Source organism: Papio anubis, chromosome 8 (genome assembly GCF_008728515.1).
Source record: "Papio anubis isolate 15944 chromosome 8, Panubis1.0, whole genome shotgun sequence".
Taxonomy (NCBI): Eukaryota; Metazoa; Chordata; class Mammalia; order Primates; family Cercopithecidae; genus Papio; species Papio anubis.
Genome location: NC_044983.1, coordinates 9,562,134 through 9,590,013, shown reverse-complemented (window position 1 = coordinate 9,590,013; position 27,880 = coordinate 9,562,134). Strand labels below are relative to the sequence as shown.

General features: G+C 43.9%; 1 long non-coding RNA gene across 1 annotated transcript in view; it reads left to right on the top strand.

Annotated features, from left to right (window-relative positions):
• LOC103886629 overlaps nt 1-11,769 on the top strand; it is a 69,996-nt gene extending 58,227 nt beyond the window's left edge. The window contains exon 2 of the long non-coding RNA XR_002523693.2: nt 9,765-11,769. This is a non-coding gene — a long non-coding RNA (uncharacterized LOC103886629). The remainder of the gene's footprint in view (nt 1-9,764) is intronic.
• The last annotated feature ends 16,111 nt before the right edge of the window (nt 11,770-27,880 follow it).

Genomic DNA, 27,880 nt, shown 5'->3' with positions numbered 1-27,880 from the left:
AGATAAGTCAACTGTACTGAGAGGACAGAGGGTTATGTGTTCAGTGTGACATTTAAAATCAAGAAGCAACATAGTGGCACATGTTTAGCTACCTTCAGACTTATGACTGGACTTCTCTATGAATGAGCTGACTCACTTTCTTTTTTGAAAAAAATTGTGATAAAACACAAAACGTAAAACTTACCCAGAAAACTTTTAACCATTTTTAAGTATACAGTTCAGTGGTGTTAAGTATATTGAGCAATATTGGGCAACCGTCACTGCCATCCATTTCCAGAACTTTTTCATCATCCCAAACAGAAAGCCTCCACTTCCTCTTTTACCCAAAAGAAATCAATGTGCAAATTGTCTTACTTTCTCCTCTCTGACTCCAAGTACTGCTTCAGCTCATCAGTGCCTTCTACCAAGGAACAATGAGGCTGAGAACACAGAGTGCCCATTTTAACAGTGCAGTTGTCTTGGCTAAGGTTCCCAGCTGTTCTCAGCACCTGCGTGGGACCTGGGCCCGGGCTGCACCACGCTGACAGTGAACATAGACTCGGGGCCTCTGCCAGTATTTTTCCAGGAACACTGCCTCCTCCACATGGTCTGCTCGTTATGTGCTGAGATGAGTGCTCTATTAATTTTAACGATGCCATAAACTGGGTGATCGGAAAATGAAATGGGCCAGCCTGCTTTCACTCTCACAGGTTAATGACAGTGGGCACAAGATAAACCAATAGTGCTAAGGCTGAGAAATGATTCCTTCCTCTTGGTCATCTGTCTGGACTGGGCTCTTCCAGTGGCTTTGTTAATGTGGGTGGCAGCAGTAAATCTCTGAAATTAGGATGGACAGTGTGAGAGGGGCAGAGCTTTGTGACCCATGGCCTTGGCTCTCCCCACCACTTCCACTGCTTCCACCCCAGGCAGTGGGAATGGCTAATACTGTTTCTGCCTCTGGGGTGAGGGAAGGGTTATGGGTAATATAACTTCCTTGAATCATTCAGATCTCCTTCAGGAATATAGGATCGACTCAGACAAGGTACCAGTTCTACCTGCGCCACGGTCACTTGAGGACCTTGTCACCACCACACTCACAAGACTACCGGTAACACTTACGTATTTTTGTTTTTGGTGGCTCCTCTGCTGTGATGATAGTCTAGGCCTGTTTCATTCATCTCTGTGAAATCAATCAGGTGGTTGGAGCTTGTGAATTACAGCCCACATTCCCGATGGAGGAATTGAGGCTCATTGCTATAATTCGGACGTGTGTCTCCCAAACCTCATGTTGAAATTCGATCCTCAGTGTTAGAGGTGGGGCCTACTGGGAGGTGTTACAGTCACAGGGGTGGGTCCCTCCTGAATTGACTAATGCCCCTCAGGAGACAGGGGTAGAGGGGAGTGGGTGAGTTCTTGCTCAGTTAGTCCCCTGTAGAGCTGATTGTTAAAAAGAGCCTGGCGTCTCCACTCACGTCCTCTCTTGCTTCCTCCTTCTCCGTGTGATCTCTGCACAGGCAGCCTCGCTTTTTCCTTCCAACATGAGTGGAAGCAGCCTGAGGCATCACCAGAAGCAGATGCTGATGCCATGCTTCTTGTACAGCCTGCAGAACAGTGAGCCACATGAACCTCTTCTCTTTATAAATTACCCAGTCTCTGGTATTCCTTTATAGCAACATAAATGAACGAAGACAGTGACTAACCAAAAAATAACCAGTTAGTTAAAACCCCAGACCTTCCCTGCTAGCCAATTGATTTGTTGCTCCGTTGGTTTCCCGGTAGGTACAGCATCAAAGACCAACACTTGGGATGGATTATGCTGAGACCTGGCAGAAACAATAATCAGGGAGCTTGAGACTCTGGAACCGGAAACTGGACACAATATTCTGAATAATAGAGTTCCATCACTGAAAAAAACAAGAGTTTTTTTTTAGACCAGTGAGCCTCCAATAATTTGTGCTGGTTAAAATACAAACTCCTAGGCTTTCTCCCAACCTACGAATGCAGAATTTCCTGGAGGTGGGATGCAGAAGTCTGTATTTTTTTTTTAACAGCTTCACAAGTTATTCTGAGGCTCTACTAGGTCTGAAAAACACAGTGACCACATTGATCAGATCTCCCACAGAAGATGCATCTGAAAGAACCATGAGACAATCTCCTCTTTGTTCTGGACTTGCAACTCTTGTAAATGCAGCCTGAGATGGTATTAGTGTTTTTAACAACGGAATCACAGTGGGGAATCACTATTGAGTTTGGGGTCAGCTCATATTCTCCAGTTCTTTTCTCATGAATTGCCATCACATTTATTCTTGCATCTCTAAAGGCACAATAAATTAAGGATTAGGTTTGAAAAACTAGAAGCATGATTTAAGCTGGCTTTACTTGGCCATTTCTAATGACCATCTTTTGTTGTTAAAATCAATTATGTTTATACAACTATTATACACTCAGAATGATTAAAATTAAAAAAATTGTTGGACTGGGTGCGGTGGCTCATGCCTGTAATCCCAGCACTTTGGGAGGCCAAGGCGGGCGGATTACGAGGTCAAGAGATCGAGACCATCCTGGCTAACACGGTGAAATCCCATCTCTACTAAAAGTACAAAAAATTAGCCGGGTGTGGTGGTGGGCGCCTGTAGTCCCAGCTACTCGGGAGGCTGAGGCAGGAGAATGTCGTGAACCTGGGAGGCAGAGCTTGCAGTGAGCCGAGATTGCGCCACTGCACTCCAGCCTGGGGGACCGAGTGAGACTCTGTCTCAAAAAAATAAAAATAAAAATAAATTTAAAAATTGGTTAAATCAATGGTGATTCCATCTTACCATATCAAACTAGAGCACAAGCAACAAGTAGGCCTTCTTCTCTACATAGCATAGTTCACATTTCAATTCAATTCAGCAAATATTTAATGAACAAATAATTCAGCAAACTGTTTAAGTGCTAGGCACATAATATATAAATGTATAACTCAAACACAAGATAGAATTGATATTTGCCAGGAAAGAGATGCAAAGTGTTATGCATGTTCAATGAAGGCAAAAATAACATCCTGTTGGGTGTGAGTGGAGGACAAAGAGGGACCTTATAGGAAGGGATCCCATTTGAGCCGGAGCTTCGAGCCATCTGCAGAGAAGAGCTAAGGGCTAAGGAAGCCATTTCATAGATAGAAAATCTTGTGAGCCGGCAATGAATGTACAAAGTGCATGTTGAGAGTGGAGTGGTCATAGAACAAATAGCTGATTCGAAGGCTAGAAAAGTGGTTTGGGGCTGGTTGTGGAGGATCTTCGAGCTAAAGAGTTTGGATTTCACTTTCCAGCAGTAGGGGAATCATTACAGGCCCCGTAGCAGAGGAGTGGCTACTTAGGACAGACCCAAGCCAGGGGAGATTGGAGTCAAGGGTTCCCATGAAGATTTATAAGACAATAAAATATTTATAATTCTGAAAAGTTGGAAACAACCTGTATTAGTTTCCTGTGGCTGCTGTAACAAATTACCACAAAGGTGGTGACTTAAAACAGCATACATTTATTCTCGTACAGTTCTGGAGTAAGAAGTTCAAAATCAGTTTCACTGGTCCAAAATCAAGATGGCTCCAGGGGAGAACTTGCTTTCGTGTCTTTTGCAGCTTCTAGAACTTCACTCCTTGCATTCTTTGGCTCTTGGGCCCTTCTGAAACAAGCATGTGCTATTTTTGTAATTAAAATAAAGATGAGGCGTAGAAATGAGGACCATAAACAGGGCAGTGGTACAAGGAAAGGACTGATGTGAATTGAATTGCAGAGAGCAAGTCGCTAAGATTTGCTAGCTGGTTGGATATCAGGAATGATGGAGAATTCATTGTCCTCCATTGACAATGGAGGCTCAGCCTGCAGGGCAGAGAATTGCTAGGCTGCTAGCAGCCATGCAGGCAGAAGAAAGAGGATGACTTTCTTCCAGATGTATTTGTCCTTTCAGGCAAGCTCCCTGCTAGTATTTGGCTTTTATGCTATATGACATGAAACTTCCAGAGTTTTCATCTAACCAGTCACTAAGAGGAATCTCCCTTTAAAGAACCAAGGCCCTTCAGCAGTTCTGAATTTGCACTTCAAAGGCTCCCTGATCTCCGCATTCCCAGAGCCCTTACCTTGCTGCCTGGCTCTAATGAGACATGGCAATGCCTTTGCTCTGGTCTCTTATCAGCCTTGGCAGCCTGGGATTCTGTAGGGAGGCTGTGAACCAGCTCCCTTGGGAAGGTCTATTGCAGAATTGCTTAGAGATGGAGGGGGAAGGAATAGTTGGCAGTGGTCTCCGGACCATCCTTGGACCAGACCAAGGATCTTCCCTATGCCAGATGGACAGTGTCCACTCTCCACCCTCTTTCAGTTCCCAACCAGGCTGTGACCTCCTGCCCACCTCCTCTGCCCACCCTCTATCCCCTCTGCCTTCACATCAGCACCCTAGTAGCAACTTTTGGAGAGAGTCCCAGGCAGGGAGTGAGTCCAGAGGGGAGGGACTCATATATGTAAAGAGTGTATATCCTGATCTCAGTGGAAAACTTTGTTACTGAACCAAACTTGGGTCTGCCCACCTGGTGCAGCAAGGCCAAACATTGACATCAGGATTTGCAGTGAGAACAGGTGAGGCACTTATTGCAGGCCACTAAGCAAGAGAATCAGTCAGCTACTGCTTAAGACCCGAACTCCTCAATGGCTTCCATTAAAGGTGGGGAGGCAGAAGTAACAGGCAAAGTCATAAATCAATATGTGAAGCCTACACAGTGGTTTGACCTATAAAGGTGGGACATCTCAAAGTGGGGCCACAGGTGGATGGTGGATTCAGAGATTTTCTGATTTGCAGTTGGCTAAGGAAGGAAAGTTTTGTCTAAAAACTTGGGGTTGGCAGGAAGGAACTTTAAATTCTGACCTGTGGGTGTGGCTCCATCCAGGCCCCTCAGGAAGAAATTTAGAATGAAGAATCACAGTCAGACTTCAGTCCTCCATTCCCCCTCATCTGAGGTCTGTGCACCAGTGGGTCCACTTGGTAGAGGTCTGGGTTTCTAAGTTAGGCTGGGTTTCTAAGTTTCTCAGGGGACATATATTAAGATGTTATTGGCTGGGCACGGTGGCTCACTCCTGTAATCCCAGCACTTTGGGAGGCCAAGCCAGGCAGATCACCTGAGGTCAGGAGTTCAAGACCAGCCTGACTAACGTGGTGAAACCCTGTCTCTACTAAAAAATAAAATAAAATAAAATAAAATAAAATAAAATAAAATAAATACAAAAATTAGCCGGGCACAGAGGCAGGCACCTGTAATCCCACCTACTCATGAGGCTGAGGCAGGAGAATCACTTGAACCCGGGAGGTGGAGGTTGCAGTGAGCCAAGATTGCACCATTGCACTCCAGCCTGGACAACAAAGCGAGACTCATTGAGTATAAAAATAAACCCAAATAAACCCATATATTTAGTTTCTATAAAGGAACCAAACACTCTGTGACTCTGACTTCCTTGGCTATTGTTTTAGGCTATTATTGCCTTCTTGCTTATCAGTTGCTCCTTTACTTTTCAAAGCTGGCTCAGTGCCTGGAGTTTCCCTTGAAGGAACTCAAAATTTTCCCTTATTTCCATGCTTGGGGGGTGCCCAGCAGGCCCCCAAGAAGGGTCTGTGGCCTGTCTCAACTTCTTTGCAAAACAGCCCAAGACTGGAAAACTGGAAAGTAGGAGGCCAGATCCTTCTGTGAGCATTAACTTGGCACAAGTAACCTGTGAAAGGCTTGCATTGGACTGGATTTTTCATGCTCCCTTCTAGAGCTGGTGTTCTGGCCTCTGCGTGGAGCATCTTTGGAGATGAAAAGATAAACACTTATGACCGCTTCTCAAAGAGTGCTTTGGTTTGCAGGAGTTTAGTAAGCTGAATAACGGTCATAAATGATCTCTGGAACTTGTAAGTGTTATCTTATTTGGAAAAAGAGCCTTTGATTATCCAGGTGGGCCCTAAATACCATCAGAAGTATCTTTATAAGAGAGAGCAGAGGGAAATTTTACACACACACACACAGTGATGTGAAGATGGAAGAGGAAAAGTTTCTCCAATGTTGGCTGGAAAGATTGGAGCCATGTGGCCACAACCCAAGGAATGCCAGCAGCCACCAGAAGCCAGAAGAGGCAGAGGACAGATTCTCCCTGAGAGCCTCTGGGGAAAGTGCAACCCTGCTAAAACCTTGATTTCAGCCCAGTGATACTGATGCTGATTTCAGACTTCTGGCCTCCAGAGCTGGGAAATACCAAATTTTTGTTGTTTTAAACTGTCAAGTTTGTGGTTTTTTTTTTTGTTTGTTTGTTTTTTGTTTTTTTTTTACAACAGCCACAGGAAGCTAAAACAAGGGGAAAGTCACCTGGGGTCTTTGCATCCTAGAGAAGCTCTGACTATGTCCTGCACAGGTCCCCTTGGTACACCTCACACTTTGTCAGCCTAACCCTGAGACTTTTCTAATGAAAGGCTCGTGCTCCTAGCACCCTGTAGCAGAAAAAGCACTGGGAAAAGAATCAGAAGGTCTGCTTGGCTTTGAGTAGGTGTCACTCCATTTATCTGAACTATGGTTTCCCAATCTGATGACAGCAAGGACCACATTTTGTTCATGTTTGTTTCTTGGTAGCTAGAATTGTGCTGAGCACATCCACAGTAAGCACTTGTTGTTTGTTGAATAAAAAATAAGGAAATTATTATTACATTTTCCTGCCTGTCTCACAGGGTTGTTCACTGTGGAGCTTAACTTAGAAATGTAAAGTATTTTGAAAGTAGTAATGCAATAAACAAAAGTTAGGTATTATTGTAATTATTATTATTATTATTTTGAGACGGAGTCTTGCTCTGTCCCTCAGGCTGGAATGCAGTGGCGCCATCTTGGCTCACTGCAAGCTCCGCCTCCTGGGTTCACGCCATTCTCCTGCCTCAGCCTCCCGAGTACCTGGGACTACAGGCACCTGCCACCACAGCTGGCTAATTTTTTTTTTAATTTTTAGTAGATACAGGGCTTAACCGTGTTAGCCAGGATGGTCTCGATCTCCTGACCTCGTGATCCGCCTGCCTCAGCCTCCCATCAGGCGTGAGTCACCCCACCTGGCCAAAACTAGGTGTTATTAACCAAGATGCAGAGCTCTCTGAACTGTGTTACTTGGAATGAGCAAGTTACAGCCGGGACCTGGCTGGCCAGAAACCAAATCCCTTATGCACATCTAGAGAGAAAACATTGCTCAAGAGGCTAAGCAGAACTGGAACCCAGAGGCTGTTTCTGTGAAGGCAAAGATAATTTTTTTTTTTTTTTGAGCTGAGCAGCTGTTCAGTCTGCATTTGAATCTGCCTAATTGCTCTACTCCTTGTAAATGGTGAGGGGTAGGAAGATGATAATCTAAGAAGCTGTGTTCCAAGGGAGGCTGAGATTGGGAGGATGTGGGTGCATGTGATATCATAAAAAATAGATCTGGTCTTTGTCCCCAGTTCCTGGACAGAGCTTCAAAAATACTTGGAATTTCCCAACAGGAGATAACAAGACCCTTCTGACTACATTTGAGCTTATGTTAATGTGACTGGTCGTGGGCCCTTAGAGAGCTTCAAGGGAGGGACTGATCATGCTATTAATAGAAAGACCAAGCATGTGATTGGAGGGTTGGAATTTCCAGCCTTTCCCCCAACCTCTGTGGAAGACAGAGCAACCAGAATTTAAGTTCAGTTACATGGCCAATAATTTAATCAATCAAGACTACACAATGAAACCCACACAAAAACTCTGGACACCGAAGTAGAAGGGAGCTTCCTGGCTGGTGAATGTATCAATGTACCAAGAGGATGGTGCACACCAGCTCCATGAACACCAAAGATCCTAGGCTGGGGACCCTCCAGACCTTGCCCTGTGTATCTCTTCATCTGGCTATTCATTTGTGCCCTTTATAATAAAACAGTAATCCAAAATATAGTGCTTCCCTGAGTTCTGTGTCATTCTAACAAGTTATCAAACTTGAGGGGTTGTATAGTGGGATGATGAAAATTTGTAGTCAAATTAGACAGAAGTGTGGGTATCCTGGGGACCACATTTGTGACTGGCATCTGAGGTAATGGCAGTCTTGTTGGAGACTTGGCCCTTTAACTTGTGGGATCTGACACTAACTCAGAGTAGGTCAATGTTAGAATTGAATTGTGAGACTTCCAGTTGGTGTCAGAGAGCTAGTATTGGATCTTAGTGTAATATCCCATTCCTTGGACTTCTCCATTTGAAAGTCAATGGCAGAGGAAACAGCCACTGTCTCTGACCAGACTGTAACCATAATAGGTTCATTGCCCGGGACACAAAGCAAGTCAATACACCAAGATACTGGGTTGCAGCAGAGAAAGAGGCTTAATCATAGGGTCACTGAATGAGGAAATGAGAGGGGAGTCTTAAATACACCCCCTTAAGGACTTTGAAGTTAGGATTTTTAAGAGTTTTGGAGTGGGCTGAAGTGTGGTCACTGTTTAGTCGAAGAAGGCAGAGTGAAATCTTGGGACAGGGAAATGAAAAAGCTGTATTCTCATGCTGGTCCCATTCCTCTGTGGAGTCTTTAAACTGGTTGCTGGAATTCAGGATCTGAAAAACATCTTAAGCAACCCTTAAACAAAAGCCTTGTGAGTCTAATGTCAGAGATCCTGTCTACAGGAACAATGAGGATGCAAATGGGTTAGTATCTAGTGCTGCATAACTTAGCAAGAAGGAAGTGGGCCGCAGTGAAGCCCAAATTATGCTTTATTATAACTCTGTTTCTGTCTAGAACCTGGCATGCAGTTTTTAGCAACCCTGTGGGGACAGTTTCAAGACAAGAAGGAAAATGGTAGTGTGGACTGAGCACAGGGATTTAGGCCATGTGGGTTCTGGCTCTGCTTCTGCCAGTAGCTCCGAGCAATGCCTTACCCTCCCTAGGGTCCTCATCTACAAAATGAGACCACTTAGTTACCCATCAGAGTCATCTGAGGAGCTTTAAAAATGCAGTCTCTCCCAGCTCCACTCTTCAGAATTAGAGTCTTGGGACTAGGTCCCAGGGATCAGCATTTCAGAGTTTAAAATCTCCCCAAGTGACTCTCATGCAATTAATGGGTAGTTGATTGACTCAGGGTTTCCTCATGGCCCCTGATGATAAGAACAGCCTGGGCCACACTGTAAATCTACTAAATCAGACTCTCTCTACTAAATCAGGAGTTACTTGGGAATTGCTGTTTTTGTTTTTGTTTTTGAGATGGAGTCTCATTCTGTTGCCCAGGCTGGAGTGCAGTGGCACGATCTCCACTCACTGCAAGCTCTGCCTCCCGGGTTCATGCCATTCTCCTGCCTCAGCATCCCGAGTAGCTGGGACTACAGGCACCTGTGACCACGCCTGGCTAATATTTGTATTTGTAGTAGAGACGAGGTTTTACCGTGTTAGCCAGGATGGTCTCGATCTCCTGACCTCGTGATCTGCCCGCCTCGGCCTCCCAAAGTGCTGGGATTACAGGCACGAGCCACCGTGCCGGGCCAGGAATTGGTGTTTTTGACAAATGCTCCAGGTGATTCTGAACAACTAACATAGCTTGAAGAAGCACCCACTCCAAATCTCAGGTTGAAATGTGACTCCAATGGTGGAGCCGAGTCTCGAGTCTCGTGGGAGGTGTTTGGATCCCTCATGAATGCTCTGGTGCCCTCCCCTTGGTCATGAGTGAGTTCTTGCTCTATTAGTTTACACAAGAGCTGGCTGTTTAAAAGGACCTGGCACCTCCTCCCTTCTAACTCTTGCTTCATCTCTCACCAGGTGACACCCCTGCTCCCCATTTGCCCTCTGCCATCAGTAAAAGCTTCCTGAGACCTCACCAGAAGCTGGACAGATGCTGGTGCCGTGCTTGTACAGCCTGCAGAACCAGGAGCCAAATCAACCTCTTTTCTTTATAAATTGCCCAGCCTCAGGGGTTCCTTTACAGCAGTGCAAGAATAGACCAACACAGAAGTTTGTGGAGTGAAACCTAAAGCAGTGTTTCTAAAAGTGAGATCCTAGGAACAGCACCACCTGTACCACATGCATCACCTGGGAATCTGTTAGAAAAGCAAAGCCTCAGGCTCCATCCCAGACCACCTCAGGCAGAAGCTCTGGGGGTGGGGTCCAGGAATCTGGGATTTAACAAGCTCTCCAGGTGATGCTGATGCATGTGCAGTTTGAAAACAATGGACCCAGAGAGCCTCTAAAGTGCAACCTGCACTGTCAATTTTAGTCCAAAATCTTGCATGGGCAATTTAATCTCTATGTCCTATGGATTCAGTAAAGTCCCTTTCTGGCAATCAGAAAGCTCAGTCTCTCTGGAGGCTCTGATGTGGTTTCATTTTGAGCCTAAGATCAATTGAGAGACCTGACTCTCCATCAAGACTGACTGGGAGACTCATGTATGCTGTCCTCAAGCCAAAAGTCAGGCTAGAACTGCTTTCCACTATTGATTACAAAAGAATCAGCCTTCCAGAAGAAAAATCTACTCTCTTCATGGAACCTCCTCATGGCAGAAGCTGCTTGGGCACTATTTTCTCCTGTAGGCAGGTAAAAAATACGTGCAGGCTTTTCTGGCTTGGATCGTACAGTCTCTTTAAAGCTAACAGACTCTGATTATTCAAAGAAAATTGAGAGATCATCTAGTCGAATCCTATTTTACCAATTAAGACACAGAGGGGATGGGAGCTAGTTAATAATTTTTCCATAGTAACAGAGATAGTAATGCAGTAGGTTTGTAAGAAAACTGAACTCAGACCTTCAGGCTTATTTCACCGAGCCATGCTACTTCAGGTGTTCTCAGCAAAGCACGGGAAGTAACAAGTCTTTTAAACCCTAAGACACTGCAACCTTAATGTGGCTTTTGGTGCCATCCATGCCCATTCAGAGAATTCAGAGTCTACAGAAACAGTGTGGATTTGGATTCCTATTGGCACAAGGAGGCAACTAAGAGGAACAGGGGAGAAGATGTTTTTCCAGGAAAAGTTAATGCTACACGAATAGCAGATCTTGCTGTAAAGGTTCTGTCATGAGCCAGGAGCTTTTTTCCTTCAAAATAACCCTGTAAGGTGGGCATAATTATCCCAGTTTTACCAGTGAGGAAATGATGCACAAAGAGACTGTGCACACTGATCGAGCCCAGTGAACAAAGACAGGATAAAAACACCTAGCTCTGATTCTCATGCTTTTCCTGTGACACCACACTGCTTCCTAGTGAGTTGCTTTTAAACCCGCGATTGATCTATTTTAGTCTCTAAATCAGTGACTCTTAACCTTGACTGCAGGTTAAAATTGTACAGATCTTTAAAAAAATACTAATAGCTGCTGCCCTCCCTTCCATCCCTATTAAAACAGAACCTCTGGGAGTGGAGCCAGGATAGTGGCATTTTTTTTAAAGCTCCCCAGGTAACGTGAATGTGCAAACAGAGATGCAAGCCACTTTTACATGTTCAATTTGCCTCAAAGTAATTTAGCTAACCAGGAATAGATACTGTTTTTGAAGATAGTGGTGGTAATTTAATGAAGTTACTCAAACTATGATTGAATTATATTTAGACACTAGGTAAGAGGGGAAATGGGGAGGAGAAGGAAGAGTTGACTTTTGTTAACTGGTTTATTGGGGAACATGCATGCAATATTTGCTGATTATCTGCAATACAGCTCATCTGAGGACCAAGCCCCCTGCCTCCACTCGACCCCCAGGATTCCCTGGGGCACAGTGTTATTTTGATGTTGGAGAACTTATGTATGTTTAAAAGTAATTAAATTGAAAGTTAATTGTTCTGAACGTTATTTTACCGAGAGAAGAATTCTCTTTAAACCTAACAAGTTTTCTATTTAAAGGATTTTGTATCATGTTCCTAGGCTAAAGACAGAAGAAAGGACCTCATGGTAAAATTTTGGGTCTTGTCCAAAAGGCTTTTGAAGTAATAGCATATTCATTAAGGTCACAAATAGATCTTTAACAGAGGCCTTTCTTTAGGGAAATCGGTACCTCCCCTACTTTAATTAAAGCTTCCTGGTATGAGACATGCTTTTAGGAATTCTAGTCTTTTTGGCTTGATTCTCTTTTTTCGTTGTTGCGGAGATGGGGTTTCATTCTGAGACCCAGACTGGAATGCAGTGGCAAAGTATAACTCATTGCAGCCTCAGCCTCCCAGGATCAAGTGATCCTCCTATCTCAGCCTCCCAAGTAGCAGGGATTACAGGTGTGCCCCAAGGGCCTGCTACTTTAAAAATATATATATATCTATAGTCAAGACAGGATCTCGCCATATTGCCCAATCTAGTCTGGAACTCCTGGCCTCAAGTGATCCTCCCACCTTGGCCTCCTAAAGTGCAGGGATTACAGGCCTGAGCCACCAAGCCCATATTTTGGCTTGATTCCCAAAATACTTATTTCTACAGAACGTGGGAGCAACCACGCCTCTACTTACGAGCTTTGAAGATTCAAGCAGTGAGGAGCCCCATAGAGACCCCACCTCCTACACATCAAAGGCTCCCTTACCTCCTTCTTCACACAACACATTGATAAGATGGCAAAACCCAACCACTAACTGCATCCCCACAAAACTGCCATCTGCTCTTAAACTATTTCGAACTGAACCAAAAAAAAGTTTATAGATACACATATTTGTATTTTTTTCTGCCTGAAATTTTTTGTGCCTTATTTACTTGAACGGCATTTACTTAGTCTTACTTCATTTCAGTAATAGAATTTTTATGGTTTTTCAATAAAGACCTTCCATGCCAATTTTGGGGGGCTTCCTTTACCTTTCCAGATCAAAAGAGAAGGTTTAAAAGTCTACAATTCAGAGATAAGCATACTAAAAAATATCTTTGAGAAGGACTTAAGTTATTATACTAGGATTGTCGGCCTGGAGGAAACGAGCTTTGGGGTAACGTGTTAACTGTCAACAATTGTCTTCCCTGGAGGATACAAAGATTACTCTATGGAAGATGGTAACCAGCTATTTTGCACATTAAACTGAAGAAAAGAACAAAGGAATCGTAGTTATGTAGTTACGTCGCCACAGGAGGAATTTAGGGAGATCTGTAGAAGGAGGAGCTTCTCTGTTGAAACAGGTGGAACAGCAACAACTCTCTTCTTTGAAGCTTTATGGAGAAAGACAACACACCCTCTCATATTAACATTAGTTATTCTCGAGGGTAGAAGAATTAGTGGAGGCCTTTTCCCTTTACAATGATAGAAACACAACTAGCTCTACTTATTTTAATTTTTGAAACAGGATCTCATTCTGTCACCAAGGCTGAAGTGCAATGGCAGAATCTTGGCTCACTGCAGCCTTGACCTCCCTGGGCTTAGGTGATCCTCCCACCTCAAGCTCCTGAGTGGCTGGGACTATAACCATACTACCATACCCAGATATTTTATACACACACACACACACACACACACACATACATATATACATATACATATACATATGTACGGGATTTCGTCAATGTTGGCCAGGTTAAATTTTTTTTTTTAGAGATGGGGTCTTGCTACGTTGCCCAGGCTGGTCTTGAACTCCTGAGCTCAAGTAATCCTCCCGCCTCAGCCTCCCAAAGTGCTGGGATTACAAGTGTGAGCCACTGCACCTGGCCACTTAATTTTAAATGGGGAAATAATTGGCTCACATGAATGGATGTCCCAGGGGCGGGCTACAGGCATCACTGGTTTCAGGGGGTCCAATAACAGCCAAGGGCCCTCTTCCTATTCCATCTCTCACTCTGCTTGGCTTTATGATCTGAAAGACTTTCTCTTTGTAAGGCAAGATGGCTGGGGCGGCTTCCAGCTTACTTGGCTCTTAATGCTCCTTTCCCAAGATCTACATTAATGCAGGATTCTGACTGGCCTCAGGTCTGTCCCTAGAGCATGCACAGTTCCAGAGTAATCCTGTCAGTCAGACTGGGTTGTGAACCTGCCCTCATGGCAGAGGAAGTAAGAACTCTTGACTGACAGGACCCACAAATCATATGAAGTGTAGGAGAGTTCCAAAGGAAAAGAGGCAGAGCAGGCAGAAAAAGGAGCATGTCTACTGTAGAGGATACATCAGGGGAGAATTCCTCCTGTTTTTCTGCAATCACATGCTGACAATTGTGAGCAAAAGTTGTCGCGGAGTGCACTGATGTCCCAAACCCCAAAGGTGACAACTAAATAGATACATATATATTTGGCTGAACCTCAAGTTTGGAGTATTTTATCTTTTTCATTATTTTTGTTTTCTGGTTTTGTAAGGTTTTTTTGGGGGGTGCAGGGTGGGGTGCCAAAATCCGTTTTTAACTGAACTAGTTAAAAACGAGGCCTGGCACAGTGGCTCACGCCTGTAATCCCAACACTTTGGGAGGCCAAGCAGGTGGATCACCCAAGGTCAGCAGTTCAAGACCAGCCTGGCCAACACGGTGAAACCTCATCTCTATGAAAAATACGAAAGATTACAGGCACCTGTAATCCCAGGTACTCAGGAGGTTGAGGCAGGAGAATCGCTTGAACCAAGGAGGCGGAGGTTGCAGTGAGCCAAGATCACGCCATTGCACTCCAGCCTGGGTGACAGAGCGAGACTCCATCTCAAAAAATAAAAGGGGAAAGTGTGTATTTTTTCCCCATCTTTGAGCCACTGTTAACTAATCTGAGCCTGATTTGGTTTGAGTCCATGGACCATGACTTTCCATGAGGAATTTCCTACTGGCCTTGTCTATCCTTAGTATCTCCCTCCACCTATCACCATGTTGCAGGGGCCAGATGACTGCCCACCAAAGAGACCTTGGGTCTCTTTCTTCAAGTCCAGACCTCAAACTTCCCTGGCTCCAGAGAGGAAGAAGTCCAAGACTCCCATCCTCTGAAGTACCAAGCTGACTGACAGTGACCTTGCTCCCAAGTCCAAGGAATACAGTAACAATTGTTAACAGTGCTTTTGCCAAAGTCTGGCTCATTTGACTTAACTAAAACCATGTGTATCCTTCAGGGTTCTGAGAGGACACAGAATAGGTGAATGAAGACTCTCTTCATTCCTCAAATGGAGAGATTTTATGAAGAACTATTTACCGATGTGTGATCTGCATTATGGAAACACATCAGAGATTAAAGATATGCAGAGATTAGCAACGTTGGAAGTTATTAGCACCCCAAAATTCGAAAAATAAGGAAGAAATAGAGTTACCAGAGCTGGGTGAGAGCTGGAAGGCGAAGGCGAGGCCACCTGGCAGATGCTGAAGTCGTGGAGAGAGTTTTCCATTTGTCCTCTCCCTCCACTCTCTGATGCCCTGCCACTGTCTCCCAGGATCAAATCGACATGGCAGTCAGCCAGCAAGAGGCTGTAGAGATGCAGGCTACAGGCATCAGTGTCCCATGGCATAGAACAGAGTAGAGAAGGGCAGAGAATGCATTGGGGAAGGGAGTGGGGCAGAGAGAGAATAACCTGCACACCAGTGGAGCCTCTGGCACACCCATGAAATTGCAACATCCAAACTTAGTCTTAGGTACTTCTAGAATCTTTCCTCCATGATCAGCAAAGGGAAGAGTAAATCTGCATCTCTCTCCTGGCCCATGTGCACACATGTGTATGAGTATGTGTGAGCAGGACACACTGGTTAAAGATTCTGAAATCAGACTCATCTTGAATCTTAGCCTTGTGACTCACGAGTTCTATGATCTTGGATAAGTTGTTTAATTTCGCTAATCTTTATTTTGCTCATCTATAAAATGAAGATAATAATAATACTCACCTTAAATGGGTTTATGCCAATTAAATGAGATAGTTCCTATAAAGTGCTCAACACAAGGGGCAGCTCAATGGGAAACCCCAGGCGGTGTGACGTCCCCCTCTCATGGTGACCTCTGGGCGACACAGGCCCCCCTCCCTTCAGGGTCCAAGACACCGAGCAGCCCTCAATAGAGGCTGATCCTTTCTGAGCCACTCTCTTCCACATAGAGGACCGCCCATCTCCCCAAAGCAAACAATTTTTAGGACCAATCCACTCTAAATTCAAATTAGAGGCAAGACAGATGAGCATTTTTCAAGCCTGCAAAGACTCAGTCCTGCTAAGAATGCACTAAACCCACCTCTTATATGAAACATCTGCATTGCAGCCAATAGGGTGACATCAGGGCTCCTTCAAACGGGGCAGTGACTGCTTCACATCTACATGACTAAGGGCCCATTGGTGATTTCCCCCAAATGAAGAAAGTGGTCCATAAATAATAGAAAATTATAAGCAATGTTAAAATGATACCTTTCCATCACTCATGATAAGAGAAATACAAATCAGTATATCCTTGGCGCGGTGGCTCACGCCTATAATCCCAGCACTTTGGGAGACCGAGGCGGGCAGATCACCTGAGGTCAGGAGTTTGAGACCAGCCTGGCCAATGTGGTGAAACCCCATCTCTACTAAAAATACAAAAAAGTAGTCAGGCATGGTTGTGTGCGCCTATTATCCCAGTTTCTTGGGAGGCTGAGGCAGGAGAATGGCTTGAACCCAGGAGATGGAGGTTGCAGTGAGCCAAGATCAGGCCATTGCACTCCAGCCTGGGTGACAGAGCAAGACTCCATCTGAAAAAAAAAAAAAGAAAGAAATACAAATCAAAACTACAGTAAGACACCACTCACTCCATACTAATAAGATGATTACTATTAAAAAAAAAAAAAAACTAAACAGAAAATGAGTGTTGGCAAGGATGTGGAGGAATTGGAACCTTTGTGCACTGTTGGTAGGAATGTAAAATGGTTATAGTCACTGTGGAAAATAGTATGGAGGTTCTTTAAAAAATTAAAAATAGAATCACCATATGATGCAGCAATTCTACTTGTGAGTATGCACTCCCAAAGAATTGAAAAGAGGGTCTCAAAGAAATAGTTGCATACTACGTTTATGGCAGCATTATTTACAATAACTAAAATATGGAAGCAACTCAAGTGTCTATTGACAGAGGAATGAATAAGCAAAATGTGGTCTACACATACAATGGAGTATTATTCAGCCTTAAAAAGGAAAGAAATTCTGACATATTCCACAACATGGATGAACTATGCGGACATTATGCTAAGTGCAATAAGCCAGACACAAAAGGATAAGATATTGTATGATTCTGCCTAAATGAGGTGATTAAAGTAATCAAAATCATAGAGACAGGCAGTGGAATGGTGGTTGTCAGAATGAAGGGAGGGGAATGAGGAGTTACTGTTTAGTGGGTATTGAGTTTCTACTTTACCAGGTGAAAACAGTTATGTAGAAGAATGGAGGTGATGGTTGAATAACATTATGAGTGTATTTAATACCATTAAACTATACACTTAAAAATGGTTAAGATGAATTAGTCAGGCATGAGGCGGGTGCCTGTAATCCCAGCTACTCCGGAGGCTGAGGCAGGGGAATTGCTTGAACCCGGGAGGCAGAGGTTGCAGTGAGCTGAGATCATGCCACTGCACTCCAGCCTGGCGACAGAGGAAGAGTCTAAAAAATAATAAATAAATAAATAAATAAATAAAATGGTTAAGATGGCAAATTTTGTTGTGTCTATTTTACCACACACACACACAAAAAATTTAAATACGGTCTCCCTCTATTGCCTAGGCTAGAGTGTAGTGCTGCCATCACAACTCACTGCAGCCTTGACCTGCTGGGCTCAAGTGATCCTCCCACCTCAGCCTCCTGAGTATTATTGATAGGTTGAATAAAAGATACCAACTTTACACAGACATACTTGCTATTTTTAACACAGTTTCAGATTTAGGCCCCACAAACAGAGGAATTCTGATCAATTCTATTTCATATAATTTCCATCATGTACCACCACACCTGACTAATTTTTTTTTTTTTTTTTGTAGAGACAGGGTCTTTCTCTGTCACCCAGGCTGGTCTGGTCTTGAACTCCAGGGCTCAAGTTTCCTCCCACCTCAGCCTCCCATAGTGCTGGAACTATAGGTGTGAACCACTATGCCCAGCCCATAATTTTTTTAAAAAAGGTACTTTTCCAACTTCAAAGAACAAAACAGAACAAAATGTCAGTCTGTTCAGGCTGCCGTATCAGGCTAGGTGACTTAAACAGAATTTTATTTTCTCACAGTTCTGAGGACTAGAAGTTCCAGATTAAGGTCTGGCTGGGTCAGGTTCTGGTGAGGGCTCTCTTTCTGGCTTGCAGAAGGCCACCTTCTTGCTCTACGCTCACAGGGCTTTGTCTTGGTGTGTGCATGTTGAGAGAGTGAACTCTCTCCTCCTCCTCCTCTCAAAACGATTCTACCACATTAAGACCCCATCTTTTTTTTTACCGCACTTACCCTTAATTACCTCCTAAAAGGCCTATCTCCAAACACAGTCATATTGGGGTTAGAGCTTCAACAAATGAATCTGGGGGGGACACGATTCAGTCCATAGCACATAACAAACCTGTAATTTTACAAGTCACTTAATTACCAAAGTTCTTCAGACCTCCTCAAAACACCCCTGTCATCAAAACAGTCTCATGAAAAGCCATAAGGTCTACTTATGAGGCAACAGCATCACTTGTAAGCACATATCCAACAAAATTGTGTCCATGTACTCACCAAAAGACACACGAAAGAATGTTCATAGCTCCAAATAGAAAGCAACCCAAAAATCCATTTCAGGCAGAATGGATAAACAGACTCCAAGATACCCACACAACAGAAGACAGCACACAGAGGTGAGAAGGAACAGCAGAATGGATCAACCTTACAAACAAAATAGAAGCAGCAGCACAGTAAAGTACATATTGTATTATTCTATTAGGTCAAGGTCACTATTAGCAAAATTACAGTCCAGGAGTCAGAAGAGTAGTTACCCTTGGGAGAGGGAAGTGATTACTTTCTAGCAATGCCCTACTGTTCTAATTCTCCTTCCTCCCTCCCTCCCTCCCTCCCTCCCTCCCTTCCTTCCTTCCTTCCTTCCTTCTTTCCTTGACAGCCTCGCTGTGTCGCCCAGGCTGGAGTGCAGTGGCATGATCCCTGCTCACTGCAACCTCTGACTCCCAGGTTCAAGTGATTCTCCTCCCTCAGCCTCCCAAGCAGCTGGGATTACAGGTACACGCCACCAAGCCCGGCTAATTATTTTGTATTTTTATGAAAATTCATCCGGATCCCGTGGTTTCTGCACTTTCTCTATGTATGTGAGACATCAATAAAATTTGCTTTAACGGAGCCTTGAATCCCTCAAGGTCTGGCATCTGATTCTAGGCATATCCAGCTTTCCTGGTCCTCCACATGTGTCCACTATGGGCTGCCTCTCATGTGCTTTTTGTAGAACTTGGGCAAGAGGTCAGGGTGGGAGAAGAACGCAAGAGAACAGCTGCAAAATCCCTCAGGAGAAGGAGGCGCCGAGTGAACTGGGACACAGAATGAAGCCAGAGAGGATGGCTGGGCTGGCGGGAGCACAGCACAAGGGAATTTTGGCAAAATGAGGGCAAAATTAAACAATATAGTGAAAGAATGGGGTTTAAGGGGAAGGATTTGCAAAACCGGATAAAAAGGACAGAGTGGAAAAGGCAAAACGTTATTTTGGCCCCATCAGTGCAGTATCGTATCTGCACATAATGTGAATTTAAGAGGGAAAAACCAGGTTCCCGAAGAGCGAATGCAAATCAGTGATCAGTGCCGGCTGGCTCTGTGCTCATTTGCATTTGAATGCTTGGAACATTTCCTGCAAGACGAGATGTGCAGAACATTCCGCCGCCGTCTCACCGAGCAGACAATGCTGATGTTTGTGCTGTCACCAGTGGGCTTGTTCGTTATAATATCAACTTCTTTTAAAATTAAGGGAAGGGAAATGAATATTTATTCTCTGTAGTCAGGCTGTGTGGCACTTCGTGGCTGAACTGACAGAACTCTATCCACCAGACCCCAGAATATTTTAGAGCCCAATCTATAGATATGATCAAGACACACAAGGCCCGGAGAAGTCGGTTATACTCTTCACAAAAAAGAAAAGCAGGGAGGCCGGGCGCGGTGGCTCAGGCCTGTAATCCCAGCACTTTGGGAGGCCGAGACGGGCGGATCACGAGGTCAGGAGATCCAGACCTTCCTGGCTAACACGGTGAAACCCGGTCTCCATGAAAAAATACAAAAAAAATTCGCCGGGCGTAGTGGCGGCGCCTGTAGTCCCAGCTACTCCGGAGGCTGAGGCAGGAGAATGGCGGGAACCCGGGAGGCGGAGCCTGCAGTGAGCCAAGATGGCGCCACTGCACTCCAGCCTAGGCGACAGAGCGAGACTCCGCCTCAAAAACAACAACAACAACAAAAACAACAACAACAACAGCAGGGGTGGGCAGTGTCTGGGTCTGAGGTTTTACCTCTGAAAGCTACCTGGAGAAAGGGAAAACCTAGCAAAGCATCACCCCCAAGAGGCCCTGGAATTTTAGCACAACCTTTTCAAAACCAACTACTAACCACCAAGTGCTGTTTCATGAAATTTGCAGGTATCATGTGTAATTCTCACAGCTGTTAGGACTTCAGTGATGTTATAAGGAAGCTGGGGCTCAGAGAAGCTACAGAACTTACCTAAGGACACACAGCCACCTCATGAGTGATTGAAGTGTTCGGCTCCATTTGACTCCTACGTTATGTTCTTTGCGTTCTGCCCTATAATCTCCGAGAATGACTGAAATTTTAAAGAGATCAGTAAGTTGAGAATGAGTCTACAGACAGCAGAATCTGGGAGAAAAGATTTTTCTTAAGGCAAGGAAGCAGATCAGGAGCAAGGTTTAGAATATTCTACGCAAAGTTCTCTCAGCTCTTGCTGCCTGGTAAGGAGGCTGAGAAGATCCAGGGAGAAATCTGGTGTTTTTTGCAGGATACCCTTTCTAGTTATAACTACCAAAGAGGGAGAGGCAGGCTTAAAGGATCCCTCCAGGAGCCCCCTACACACTCGGGTGCCCCAACAGCATGTGCTGTAGCAATTTCTTGGGATCAAACAAGAGGGCTTTTGAGCTAGGCTGGTAGGGGAGAAACCCTGGAGGAACATGCAGGTGACCAGAAGGCAGAGTCTGTGCTGTGTGTCACCCGCCTGAGATATTCACAAATCATAGAGGCTGTGGATGTCAGCGACAGGTGTCAGCTTCTTGAAAAGGTGAAATATTTGAGGGATACTTTGGAATGTTCTAGATAATTAGAATGAGAGGTTTGTAGACAAGAGAAGAGTAGTAATCCAAGAGACAGTCAAAAAGAAATGAAGTCAAGCAGGCAGAGATGTAATTTGGTGCTCAAAATTTGACAAGTAGGTTTAGGTGCCTGCAGGAGAGGGAAGATAGGAAACCACTAAACACCATGGAGAAATAGAGGCAGAGACACTGTGAAGGTGAAGTTTGAAAGTCATTCCAAAGGCCCCTTTCCAGGGCTTATAAGAGGTGCTAACAATGTATCCATATGACCATAGGAAGGGCAAAATTGGAGGGGGGATATTTTAATTGGAGGGGAGGTCAATGGCTTTTCATTACAACTTCCCTTCTGTCCTGCTTCCTCATCTAGCAGGTGGCTCTGCAATGGTCATGGGCTGGCTAAGGGGAATTTGAGTTGGGGATACATTTAGTCTGGGTTTAAGGGGAGATATATAAACATGTATACATATATACATATACATATATACACACACATATATATAGTTTTTGTTTTGTTTTGTTTTTCTTTTTTTTTTTTTTTTTTGAGACGGAGTCTCGCTCTGTCGCCCAGGCTGGAGTGCAGTGTCTTGATCTCGGCTCACTGAAACCGCTGCCTCCCAGGTTCAAGTGATCCTTTTGCCTCAGCCCCGTGTGTAGCTGGGATTACAGGTACCCGCCACCACACCCAGCTTATTTTAGTATTTGTAGTAGAGACAGGGTTTCACCATGTTGGCCAGATTGATCTCCAACTCCTGACCTCAAGTGATCTGCCCACCTTGGCTTCCCAAAGTGCTGGGATTACAGGCATGAGCCACCACACCCAGCCTGCATATGACATTTAATCACTTCCATGTGTAGTCATTTCAGTGGAGGAATACTTCCAGAAATATACCTAACACTGACTGTGCTGACTTACTTAGCATCATAACTTAAGATGCAAGGCCAGAAGTTGCATCAGAATATAAATGAATTCACCACAACTGGCAGGAAAGTATCTGGGTATTGGAGAAGAAATAAGCTTTGAGATGTTTGGAGCCAAGCTAGTCTAGGAAAGTTCTAATCATCACATGAGTAAAACTGAAGTAGAGAATGACTTGGTTCGCATCAATGCCTAGTCAAAATTGAAGCTGTCTCTTGTCAGGGAGATACTCAATAATGCAAGATATACAACTATAAACTCACCTTAAATATACTTTTTTAATTTTTTGATGGAAATTACATGAAATAGAATTCATCAGAATTCCTCTTTTTGTAGGGTCTAAATCTGAAACTGTATTAAAAATAGCAAGTATGTCTCTGTAAAGTTGGTATCTTTTATTCAACCTATCAATAATAAGAAACAAATTCCGATGATCTATGGTAGAGGAAAGATGAAATTATCTTCCTATTCTCTCTATAGAAAATGGTATTACAAAATTGCTGTCATACAAAGACACGATCAAAGAGTAGGCAGTCAGAAAATTAGGAAAAATGTATTATAAAGGCATGTCAGGAAATTAAAAAATAAAATAGTGTCATTTTATGGCTTCAGTTATATTTATAGTGTTAGCTTTTTAAAATTCATGACTGTGGTTTCTTTTCACATTCTAAGTACATACTCATTTTGCATCTAATTTTAAATTTATATTTTTCTTTTTTTTTTTTTTTTTGAGACGGAGTCTGGCTCAATCGCTCAGGCTGGAGTGCAGTGGTGTGATCTCGGCTCACTGCAAGCTCCACCTCCCGGGTTCACGCCATTCTCCTGCCTCAGCCTCCCAAGAAGCTGGGACTACAGGTGCCCGCCACCACGCCCGGCTAATTTTTTTGTACTTTTAGTAGAGACGGGGTTTTTTCTTAAAAGAAGGCCTGGTCGGGCGCGGTGGCTCAAGCCTGTAATCTCAGCACTTTGGGAGGCCAAGGCGGGCGGATCACGAGGTCAGGAGATCGAGACCATCCTGGCTAACACGGTGAAACCCCGTCTCTACTAAAAAAATACAAAAAAACTAGCAGGGCGAGGTGGCGGGCGCGTGTAGTCCGAGCTACTCGGGAGGCTGAGGCAGGAGAATGGCGGGAACCCGGGAGGCAGAGCTTGCAGTGAGCTGAGATCCAGCCACTACACTCCAGCCTGGGAGACAGAGTGAGACTCCGTCTCAAAAAAAAAAAAAAAAAAGAAGGCCTGAAAAATTGAATAAGCTTCAAGTGCACATCACCCTGACTAAGGAGCATGAATCAGTGGAAAAGATCCTCCGATTCAGCTGGCAATGAGGGATCCTCTATCAACCCAGACTGGTGGCTCATGCCCTTGGATGGATGACTCATCAGTGGATGTGCTCAGGTGTAAGGTGTGGCAACAGACAGTTGAAGCTAATGACAACATCTGATAAGGTCTCCTCTGGCCTATAATTTTTGGAAAGTGGGTGAAGTTTTTTTCATTGCAAGCAGCAGGACTGCCCCAGATCCCTGAAACAAAACCATGCCTGGCTTCCCAATAAAGGAAGTGGCACTTACTCAAGGAAGCAGAAGATGTATAAGTAAAATCTATCTCCTAAAATTCCAGACAAAGTGTGGCTCTAATCCCATGATGCACTGGGCTCTTTGATGGCCCGAAGGAGCTTTTGTTCTCAAAACTTTGAGATTTGTTTCTTCCAAATTTAATCACAGGCAGGCACACAGCGACCTCCATAATAGGGTACTGCAACCCATTACACTTTGGCTTTCCTGAGAGTTAGTGCTTGGAAGCGAATTCAAATTAATTATCTGGCTACATGATGGCAGGATTAACCTTTAAAGTGGTTGCAATGACCATGATTTACATAATCTATTTAACCATTTTTCAATGGAATTAATATTTAGAAGGCAAGTGGGGAGAAATAAATTACATCTTATGGCTTTTTGTGAACACCAGGCACAGCTCACAAAAGAATAAAATTAACATTATCTAAGGTATAGAACATATCAGGTGCCCAGAGCAGTAAATTAGATTACAGGGATAACAACCATTCCAGAGGTTTCTTGTAATATGAATTCATCTGGAAAGTAAATAAACAATGCCACACACAAGGAACAGGTCTCATCCATCATTCTCCTCATGGGATACAAACAGTGATACCCAGATCGGCTAGGACTGCATGCGATTTTGACAGGTGTGGGTAATGCACATTGAGACCATTTGTTTAAGGATCTGCCACGGCTATATCTAGAAGGAACAGGCTGAAAACAAGATTGTTTAGCTTGTTTAAACTTAATTTGAATCTGGGTGCATTTCTTATCTGATCATTTTCTTCATTTAGGTTCTATTATGGGGAGGACACGTGGGTTTTCTTCTGCTTCCTAAAGAGACAAAGCCCTAGCAACTGATCGACTGGAGTGGACAGTTATCTTGTCCCAGGGGAATCTGGTGCCTCAGAGCTGTCATTTGAGGATTCCAGGAGAGTTCTTGTAGATTTCAAGGGAGCTTTCTGAACCTAAAACTTTGGAAAATGTAGACTGCTCCAAGAGAATATGACTTGAGGAGCAGGAATGAAAAAACAGGAGCTGTGTCATTGTCAAAATTAATTTACATAAAAATTTAATTTTCAATTACATAAGAGTGTTCACCGTGAATTTTGCAAACACGGGAAGGAAAAGGAGAGTTCCAAAAAGATACAGGAGCCCCACTTCTCTTGCTGAGAGGCAGAGTGAGGTATACAGCGGAATGATCCGGGACCTCAGAGTCCAGAAAACTGGGTTCCAGCCCTGGATGGCTCTGAGTAAACTCACACACCTCTTTGGGACTCCAGGGATCCTCTTCTGAAACATAAAGGCCATATGGTACCTAGCTCATAGCCTAGTGGCTAAGTGTAAGTTTGCATTTCAGCCCTGCTAGCTGTATGACTCTGAACAAGCCATTTAGCCACCTTAGCCTTGGTTTCCTCATCTATGAAATGGAAAGTTTAGTTGGACCTATCTCATAGGACTATTAGGATGGTTACATGAAATGAATATGTAAAGCATTTAGCACAGTGCCTGACACATAGTAAGGATTTCATAAAAGTTGGCTTTTGTGACATGTAATATAGCTATCTATCTAGCTTTATCATTTAATAATTCTAGTTTTATGACATGTAGGAAATCTCACAGCTGAGAAATATTATAATTGATGAATATGTAAGCTCTGCCAATTCATGAAAACGTATATTCATCATAATATTAAGTAGAAGAATGAGGTTGGAAATAGCCGTATGCTGTGTAGACATGCCGAGTAAAAATAAGGAATGAGCAATGGAAGGAAATCATCATAAAAACCACTGAAACATTCTATTGTCCTTTTTTCTAAAGTTTGGGAGCTCTCTACAGATCTAATAAGAAACTGAAACTCTATGAAAAGTGGTTTTGCTTCTCCTCTTTTTCTATGAAATTGTCCCAGATAAGTAGAGATTGCCATTTAGGGCTATGGTTAGGGCTGCAGGGCCCCCTTGCAAAACCATCCTGCCAAAATGATGGATCTTGCTGTTTTGTGGCTCATCTGGAGCTCCTCACAAAAAGCCTTTTAAAAGAGAAAGATGGTCCATCTTCTTCCAGTGAAGCTTGTAGAACACTTTTCCTCAGAAAATGTTCCTATTAGCTTTTCTCCAACTCGGCCCCAAGCATTTTAAGAAAAAAACAGGCCATAAAGGTAGCCTACTCAATAAATTAAATGGAAACACTCTTTGTCACACTTTGACTTTTCCCTGTTATTTCCCACATCTTAGTGGGGAGAGAAAATGTGTGTAACTCCACTGCCATTTAAATTGCACTGGGGAATGGGACATCATATGTGAAATCAGTGATAGGCACGGCTACCTTTTGACTGATACTTTAAATGCAGGCTCCCTGGTTTCTGGCTCCTAAGCCAGCAATCTTTCTACCCCACCAGAAGGCCTCTGGGTTACTGGAATAATTATCAGAGTATTCTAAAAATTATAAGAGCTCAATTACAGAGTGTTTTTCCTATGCCTGGCACTGTGCTATACATGCTATACATGCTTGTATCATCCGATTCTCACAACAGCTCTCCAAGCCACGCAGTAATATTGTCTCTATTTTACAGACGAGGACATGGAGGCTCAGAAAATTTAAGCAAGATTAATTTAACCTCGTTCAAGGTTAAAATGTTGGTCCTCAGAGATAAAACTAGCATTGCCTTCTGCTTAAGATGGAGTTGCCTTCTGTCTGTTGATTGAGCTCTAATCCTCAACAGTGTTTCGCAAATCACGGTAATAGCTCCTGTCTTTTAGGAGTAAGGCTTCCTATTGCTCATGGCTTAGGAAGTTTCCCCAGGTAGGCGCCTCCATTCACCAATAGTTTGAGGGCCTGTTTTATGCCCAGCATTGAACTAAAACAAAAAAGCCTTTGTATTTCCAGCCTTGCCATTGTCTAAAAAGAATGCACTTGAGGAGAGTTAATAGACAGGTAAGGCTTTTAAAAAGTGAAAGCTGGCCAGGCGGGTGGCTCGTGCTGGCCAGCACTGTGGGAGGCCGAGGCGATGGATCACAAGGTCAAGAGATCAAGACCATTCTGGCCAACTCGGTGAAACTCCATCTTTACTAAAAACACAAAAATTAGCTGAGCGTGGTGACTCGTGCCTGTAATCCCAGCTACTCGGGAGATTGAGGCAGGAGAATCACTTGAACCTGAGAGGCAGAGGTTGCAGTGAGCCGAGACTGGGCCACTGCACTCCAGCCTGGTGACAGAGTGAGGCTCGGTCTCACATAAATAAATAAATAAAAGCCTGGCCCAGTGCAGTGGCTCATGCCTTTCATCTCAGCACTTTGGTAGCCTGAGGCAGGAGGATCATTTGAGCCCAGGAGTTTGAGACCAGCCTGGGCAACACAGGGAGACCCAGTCCTTAAAAAAATTTTTAAAATTAGCTGGACATGGTGGTATGCACCTGTAGTCCTAGCTACCCAGGAGGCTGAGGTGGAAAGATCTGCTTAAGCCTGGGGAGATAGAGGCTTCAGTGAGCCTGTCACTGTACTCCAGCCTGGGCAACAGAGCGAGACTCTGTCTCAAAAAAAAAAAAAAAAAAAAAAAAAAAAAAGGCCAGTTAGGGACTTAAAAAATTAGCTAAGAGCCTCCTTAAAAAGTAGGCTACAAGGCAAAAATTTCTAAACAGAGAGAGAGTGAGAGTGTGTGTCTCTGCGTGTGTGTGTGTATGCGTGTGCGTGGTTTGTGTCTGCATGCGGAAAGTTGAAATGTTGCCCGTTGATTCCACACAATGCCATCAGAAAAGATGAGCAACATCGAAGCAGAAGAGACTATAGCTATTTATTCCCCAAAAAAGAGCTCTTGAAGAGATTCATTGGCACGACATTAGCAGTCTTCTAAAACATTTATACATGAATTCTTGAAGACAAGAAAAGGACAGATCAGTCAGGTACACAGCATTTGAAACCATCACATTATTCAGTTCGGGAATAAGTCATCGTCTGTTAATACAGAGCCCCTCACTTCCTCTCCACTTGGCTTCCTCATCTTCCACCTACAAGTATGAAAATGCTGCTGGGGCCCAGCCAAATCAAGCTGCTCCGCGGGTGCCCCTCAGAGCCAATGCGTGGAAATGAAACTGACAAAGCCCACCAAAAATCAACCTATTCGTCCTTTAAAGAGATGGCTCCATCTCTTCCTGTATACGGATGCTGCACCCCTCCCAGAAGGGCCAGAACTTGGGTTTTTTTCTCTTTTCAACAGTTTATTCTCCTGTTGTTGGTCACAGAACAGAACATAATTAACAAATTGGAGGAGACGTCCTTTTGTTCCTCTGTGTCAGTAATAGATGTTTCTT